Source organism: Branchiostoma floridae, chromosome 6 (assembly GCF_000003815.2).
Source record: "Branchiostoma floridae strain S238N-H82 chromosome 6, Bfl_VNyyK, whole genome shotgun sequence".
Taxonomy (NCBI): Eukaryota; Metazoa; Chordata; class Leptocardii; order Amphioxiformes; family Branchiostomatidae; genus Branchiostoma; species Branchiostoma floridae.
Window position 1 is genome coordinate 26,218,383 of NC_049984.1, and position 8,001 is coordinate 26,226,383.

Consider the following 8,001-nt stretch of genomic DNA (forward strand, 5'->3'; position numbering starts at 1 on the left):
CGGAGAGGGAAGCTGGAGAAGCAGAAGCATCGGGTAAGCGGGGAACATTATGTTTGACTTAAGTACTTCATACTAAATATCAACTATTATAATTGCCCTTTCATTTCCTGACATTATCTTTTGTGTATTAGACTGAACTTCCTGGTTTTATTATGTACCTTATTGTGGTTGCATGTTTATTTGTATCTGTACCATTCTTCTTATTTCTTGAATGGACCAAAATGGTATGCTGGTAGTCCCAAAATACTTTCTGCTGGGAAACGACACCCCAAGACAAACCGACTACATGACTGTTGGTGTGAGGAGGAGAGAGAAAGTGTCCGCCTCTGTTGGTGGCTACTGCAGAGGAATGAAAATGGGAGATATATCGCCGTCTTTGGTAGAATCCAGTATTAGATTGTGATTGAAGTTGATGTTGCATACACTAAATGGTATGGAGTTAGCCAACAGAACGAAACTCGACTCTGGCAAGTTCATACCTGTATGGTAACATCAGCGGGGTAAACCCATTCTCTAGAATCAGTAAGCTATTTCCACATGCTACTGAAGAAGACATCTTGTATGTTCCAGACTGTACTGAGTATGACCTGCTGATGTGTGCTGAAGAATTGCTTAGCTCCGACACCGACTCTTATGACAAAGAAAGTAAACATATTACTGCCACGCATTGTTTTATGCTTGAACAGAATGGATGGCAGTGAAAACCAACCAAGTGGGTGACAAGACCTTCAGGCGAAAAATGATAACCATGATTAACACCCTTTGCCGCCATCATGTGCGTTGCGAAGTTGCGGGTGGGGCCAAGGCAACCAGTACCAAGGTTAAGTGAAAAGTGCCCAGTATTGTTCGCATCATCAGCAGTCGATGACTTTAGGATTGATAGTTATAGTTTTAGTATACCTTTAATCCCAGGGCAGACGGGTGGTGGTGTTTTCCCATTTCCTTCCACACTTCACCTTTTGTTTTCTTTCTATATTACTGTTCCTTTCTTGCTTCTGCCAGTTTTCCCAGCAAGGACAGCAAGTGGCATGAACTGATGAAGAGGACACAAAGGTCATAAGAAGAATGGGCAAACCAAAAAAGGTATTACATTTTAAGAAATTTATATAAAAGCCATGAAAATGAGTATAATATATTTTTTTTTGTATCAGGGATAAACACATACTTCTATAATTATTTTTGATTGTTTAAGAGTTGTGAAAAAAACCACATTGTTGAAATCATTTAGGCAGGTGAAAAGCAACATGATGATCAAGATGGTCTAAAAGACAAGAGGTAATATATTGTGTGGATTTCTCTAGGACAGAAGTCAAAGCGGAGAACTATAAAACACACATAGTCGTGGCTTCAACGATTCAGAGCATCAAACAGAGAATGCAAAGCACTCAGCAGAGTTGCGCTATGATCCACAGTGCCACAGTTAGGGGGACCTAAGATGGACATTACGCTAAGTGGCCTTTAAAAAAGTACCCTAAACATATATGATTAATGCTCGGTGACAGAATACATACTGTACTTTTCCATTCCATTTGGAAGATTGAAAAGAACAACTAGTTTCATTGCTATTATACATCCTGGCGACTTACCCTGTCACAATTAAAACCCTAATCTAAGTACAGATGTGCACTACCGCCAGCTTGCTTATTCTTAGTAGCACATTCCATGCCAATTTCGTAGCATTCTATCATCTCACTCTTAACGATATATTTTGACATTTACAGATGATGTGCCATAATACCTGGAAAGACATAGCACCTGGGAAATTAGTTAAGGGAGTAAGGCAGGACGCATGGCTGATCAAACAGGTTGTCCGCCAGGTACTCAGTTATCTTCCCGCAGTGCAGGACACCCTGGAAACGAGACAGAAGATAGCATACTCGTTTAGGAGGAACGGTCAGACTAAGCGCTACCGAGAAGAGAGAAAAAGGTATGCATTGTTCAAGTTCAAGTTGATGAGTCGATATACCCGTCACATTATCGAATAACTTCGAACTTGTTGCAAATGTCTTGATCGCTGGCCAATTTAAGTACAATAATGCCACACCATGCCTTCTTGCACCTTCATTGACTGGACTTGCTTCAAACTCCTATGCAAGCAATTCTGTGTCGTATTCAAGCATCTACCAGGATTGGGATGGGAGTCTCGAGCCAAGTTACAGTGATAACCCACGTTTCTCCCTAGATAAAGAAGTAGTACGACATGAGAACAAAAAGTTATAGTTCCGGTTCTGATATTAGCAACTCGTGTAGTTGGACTGTGGCTATATTGTATTATATAGTACGTCATTTGAAACTCCGTTTGAAAGAGGAATCATCTTGTATTTAATCTAGCACCATGCTGCGAGGGGTCACCATCAAGCCGTACACCGTCCTCTGGATGGAGGTCCAGCCGCAGTTCAGGCCAGATGTCGATGTAGACGTCTATTACTACCTGCCTGAGGTAACGTAACTATACATCATACAGACACATGTAGAAAATAACTATTCAGCTTTAGGCAAACTTTATAGTCCATAAAGGAATTTGATCTCTCGTGGGTCATATTTTGGCCATACTAATGGACAGAAGTATCACCCCATCAAGGGAACCGTACCCCCGGATTCCCCCTGCCCTTCATCAGGAAGTCAAAGCACATATACCGGCCATGTTAGATCAGGACGTAATTCAGCCCAGCTGCTCTCCTTGGTCAGCGCCGGTCATCTTAGTGCGAAAAAAAGATGGTAATTTTAGATACTGTGTAGATTATAGGAAATTCAATGCAGGCATACGCCGAGATGCATTTTGCATTTGTTTTAATTCTATATCTGAGAATCTGTTCTTTTTCTTTTAATTCTTCCTGAGGGAAGCCCTGAATCCGGGCGAGAATATTCTCTATAGAAGACGTCTGTGGGTCCTCTTCATGAGATCGTTGTGGGAAAGATGTATCATTCTGGGTTTTTTTGTTGTTGTTGTTTGTACATGTGTATACTTGTATACTTATCCTCAAACGACTTATCATGAATTTACACTTTTTTTTCGGTTTTTCTTTAGACGTGACCCCACGTGAGTGGCTCTAAGGCTAGAGCCTCTTCGGCACCACTTGGACCCGTTAGTTTCAGCTTGGGCTGACGATAGCTTCCTCACACTCTGACCACATTGGTGGGCCACACATCAATTTGCATCGTTCAGAGAGATCTTTGAAAAGTTTAACACAGGAGAATCTTAGGCAACGTCATTAAAAATGGGATTTTTGACGTCAGGTTCTACCAGCTTAACTATGTCGAGAAAGTAGGTAAACCTAAGAAGAAGCGACCATAACAAGTTCAGAAAATATTAATCCACAGATCAGCAAGGCAAGAACACTTTGAAGAACGCCACGTGGCTTGCCGTTGCTGACTATATGATAGTTGATGTTACTGTTGTATATTCTTATAATGAATATCCGTACACAGCATTCAAGGCTTTTCTTTGTCGCTACACCGAAGACATCAAACACAGAGACGTCAGGCCACATGGATGAATTTATGTCTTCTGTGTTAGAAAAAGACCTCGATCAACCCAAGTTGACACTCCAACAAACAAAAAAAGCCCTGATGCATGAAGTGTAGTGTCACCCGCCATATAGAGTGTGTATATAACACATGATGGCGCGCAGCTGTTCAAACGACCTTATTTCAAACAACTTCATCATACACATGCGACAGACAACATATAACTGGCAGGGGTTGATGTGGAAGGACTAACGAAAGTGATTTCTTCCTTTTTCACTTTTAAAAAGTGAACATTGCATTGTTGGCATTGTTATATGCAATTGCAAGTGTGCATGTTAGTGTCCCTTTCTGGGGCTCTGCCTCCTAATGCATTTTACAACAGGAATAGCCAATGTAATATTACATTTTAAGCAATTCCTTCGTACTTTAGAAATTAGATTTCTTCATTTTATACCTCAATGTACTATGAGCGAGAGTCTTCATTTTTAGTTCAATTAGCCCTCCTTATGCACTTTCTTATTTATTGTTACATTAAGACTGTGAGTCGACACAGATAAGTGTCTGGTAGATTCAAAGATGTACAGTACATCAGCACTTCTGAACCAGTAGGCTGAGCTGCAACATGTTGATTACGCAGAATTCACATCCACAGTGGCTGATCACTACCTAACACTTCCTGGTCAACTGGGAGTTGAGAGCAAGAGTGTTGCAAACCCTGAGAACAGAGCTTTCTTAGACCGGGGATAATATTGCAGTTGAAATCAAAGGTTGCCTGGTGGACTTAGGCCTAAAGGGCAGGATAGAAATAACGACTGCAGACAGTACACAAGCCATGGTCAATGCTAAAATCAGTGCAGGCATTCCACTGTCATACTCTAAATCTTTGTACACATGAGGTGACGAATAAGCTCACCATTGGCACAATGTTAGCTGGCATCCGACTTGGCGTTACATTCTTCCGCAACTCAAGGTTGTACTTAAGGACAAACAGAAAGGCGACCAAGCGTGACCGTGACAACAGGAACTAGAGCAAAAGAGACGAAATATTATTTGTGGCCTTGACATCCAGCAAACCCATCTAACTTAGCTGAACCAGCCCCCACTGTACCAGAGGCACAGTCCCCGAAGTCTGGGTTTCCAAGAGGCTGGACAGCTGTAATATTTTAAGACCTGACTAACAGAACCTGAGTAAACTGGATGTTAGGCCATTGCCAATAGTTTTGCTCTGTCACCTATGTTTATATTTTGGTGTATGGAATATACATTGCAGCTGCTACTGTTCTCATCAAGGAGCAGGTAGTGGGGTAGTGTTGTCTCAGCATCCCGCTGTAGATATAGTGATCTACACTTGTAGAGAACACTTCAGAGACCTCCAGTCTGTACCAGACCCATGTGCCATGCTGTACACCTCTAGGGACCTGTGGGAAAGAAACACAAATTGCACAACATTTAGGGATGAGATAACAAGAAGTGACGAATAAATTTGAAACATCTCAAGATGTTAACAGTTGTGACATGAGCAGGATAATTGCACATGCACACACGGTTACTCCAAGAAGCTTTCGGCAAACTTGGCATACCACAGTTAAGAGCAAACAACTATGGGAATGACAAGGCAGAACGTACTACAAAGCTACGTACAAAGCTGTGAGTCACATTTCATTTCAACCCATGCAAAATACCGCATCAGCTATCCTCCCATATACTGAGAAGACGGTTTTACATAATCCAGTGAACACAAAGAACCCGTGTGACCCGACCACACCATCCCGGTTCTTTGTTCTCTGGCAACAGAACTCGGTAACAAAAAACAACCTCTACAGTCTACACTCAAGAAAATCACAGAATTACCGTCCATATAGCCTTCAGGTACCACACAAAAAGTAACAATAACTTCAATACGCCCACATTGCAGAGAATTTGTTATTGCAAAAATATTATTTTCCCTGCGGTTTCCACGCAACGCTAGAAAATTCCCCCCACGTAAGAGCGCCATGGCCCTCATGAAAGAACGATTTTTCCACACCAGCAATATTTGATTCCGTTACTTCAAATGTCCTTACTAACCACCGTACCAACTACAAGTTACCTACAAGCTTTTGACGCGATAAATAAGGGTAAAATACGAAGACAATTCTGTTTCAACCTCACCTCACAATGGCCGCCCTGCACTGACTGAATTCCACACACAAGAGAAGGACCTCTCTTGTATCAATGCGCGGAAACATCTGGACTATCGCTAACCGTCAAATGAAGGATTTACGTAGAACTAACATCGTTAAACATTTCAAACATTAAAATCAAACAGTCTCAAATAAATCGCGTAGTCAAATATGATGAGATACATATTCGACAATATACATTTCCTTCATAGTCGCACTATTTTTGGCGGCGCTTGTGTACCTTCCGTCAGGCCTCGGGAAGGGTATTATTCGGTGCAGGCTGGATGATGACGTAAGAAGCATATGGAGGCTAACCTGGGGTTTTTCGAAATACCCTTCTTTCAAAAAATGTTCTTTCAAAACATATAATTGACATGAGACGAAACAAGAACTCGGCGTCTTTGTAATGACTTTATTGGAATGCCCTTTAGCATGGGTTTGATCTTCCAGGGCTAAATAAAAGGACACATGCAATTACACGAAACAAATGCGCCTTAAAAGATTAAGAATTGAATCATTAGACTTGCGAACTGAGGTCAGTTCGTGGGTCAATCTCAATCTCAATTAAATACTCTTCTTTTCAACACAAAACATGAGTGCATATATGAAAATGGCGTACGGTACCTTACTATATCAATTATTCAATTGTCGTTTTTATCAAAGTTGCATTTTTGTAACCTCGGGAGAGCAACGTACTTGGATCACTGTTACTTCATCGTACTTGAGTTCATCACAGTATGAAAATTAAAAGGTGTGCAATAACATTTAGAAGTTACTCTCCCACACAAATGTACGCTCAACAATTGTTTGATTAGCAAAGGCACATTTGAAGTGTTTAAACTCAAAACGCAATCAAATAAGATTGATAATCTCAATCACTAAGTTCTTGATGCTACACGACTATACTGACTAGTTCACAGTGCACTGGAGCTAGGTGTTACAGGTTCACAGTGCACTGGAGCTAGATGTTAATCACAGTGCACTGGAGCTAGGTGTTACAGGTTCACAGTGCACTGGAGCTAGATGTTAATTACAGGTTCACATTGCACTGGAGCTAGTTGTTACAGGTTCACATTGCACTGGAGCTAGGCGTTACAGGTTCACAGTGCACTGGAGCTAGGTTTTGCAGGTTCAAATTGCACTGGAGCTAGGCGTTACAGGTTCACAGTGCACTGGAGCTAGGTTTTGCAGGTTCAAATTGCACTGGAGCTAGGTGTTACACTTACATGTTCGTCAGGTAACAATGTGATTGATTAACTTAGATCATTCCATTTTGAAATGATTGTGAGGTGGACCAATTTTGATGGGCGGGACAGATATGTTATAGGGACCCAGAGAATCTTTTGAAAATCGCAACATCGTTCCACAATCAATTAGTAACTAACGTAGAAATAAAACCCATTGTCATTACTTAGATTACTCCATTTGGAAGGGACCAATTTTCATTTAAGGGGCAACAAAGTTAGAAGGGCCAAAAAAATATCGGTATGCCTTGCTGAAAATCGCCGTATCTCTCCCCAACAATTTCTGAAACATGCTAGACGCATTTTCTGCTTGCTAACGAAGAGGTGAATTATTGAGGAATTGGAACCCAGCTATACAGACTTTTCATTTAACGTCATCTTCGCCATGTTAGATTACAGTGTACGTCTGTTAGCAACACGAAGATGCTACTACTTAACTCAATTACCAGTCAAAATGGTCGTCGGAGTATTCAAATTATAATTAGTATGACGTCAATGAAAAACCTGTATTCTCTCCTCTCTTGTCCAGATTAGATTGCTAGTATCACGCAGTGTCCTGGGTACGAGACTGTGGGCATCCAAGATTGTGGACCGATCAAAATGCAAATGAAGTATCGCATTTGTTCTCTGTAGCTTAATATAAAATTACTTGGATACTACCTGCAGTCTAGGAATGTGGTGCCTGTTGTGGACTTATACGATATATGTTGAGTTTCTTTTATCTAAATTCGGGCACGTGGTACCGTCACCAGGATTTTCGCATTTCATGGGAAATTTTAATAAGCATCATGAGAGTGACGTCACTGGCGGCCTGTATTACACAATGTCTGATGTGGGTGGCTTCCTCGTTGCAATAAGTCCTTTCACAGAGATCAGAACGCATGTGCGGCGACTGGAATTCTAGGTAATATGTCAAAGGATAAGGCCCCGAAATTGTTAACAGTCCTTGTCTCAACCATTGTTACATTTGCATAACAATGTTCTGACGGGTTTTGTTTTCAATTTCAGGGCCTTAATACGCATTGACATATTACGTGGATTCCTGTCGCCGCACGTGTGTTCCAACCTCTGCAAGAGGGCTTTATTTTCTAATTACCTGTATCAATAATACAATCTATGTATGTTGG

General features: G+C 41.2%; 1 long non-coding RNA gene across 1 annotated transcript in view; it reads right to left on the reverse strand.

Moving 5' to 3' along the window:
- LOC118418672 overlaps positions 1-5,829 on the reverse strand; it is an 8,654-nt gene extending 2,825 nt beyond the window's left edge. Inside the window, exons 1-2 of the long non-coding RNA XR_004831498.1 lie at positions 5,620-5,829; positions 4,382-4,886 (exon numbers count right to left, since the gene is read on the reverse strand). This is a non-coding gene — a long non-coding RNA (uncharacterized LOC118418672). The remainder of the gene's footprint in view (positions 1-4,381; positions 4,887-5,619) is intronic.
- Positions 5,830-8,001: the final 2,172 nt, after the last annotated feature.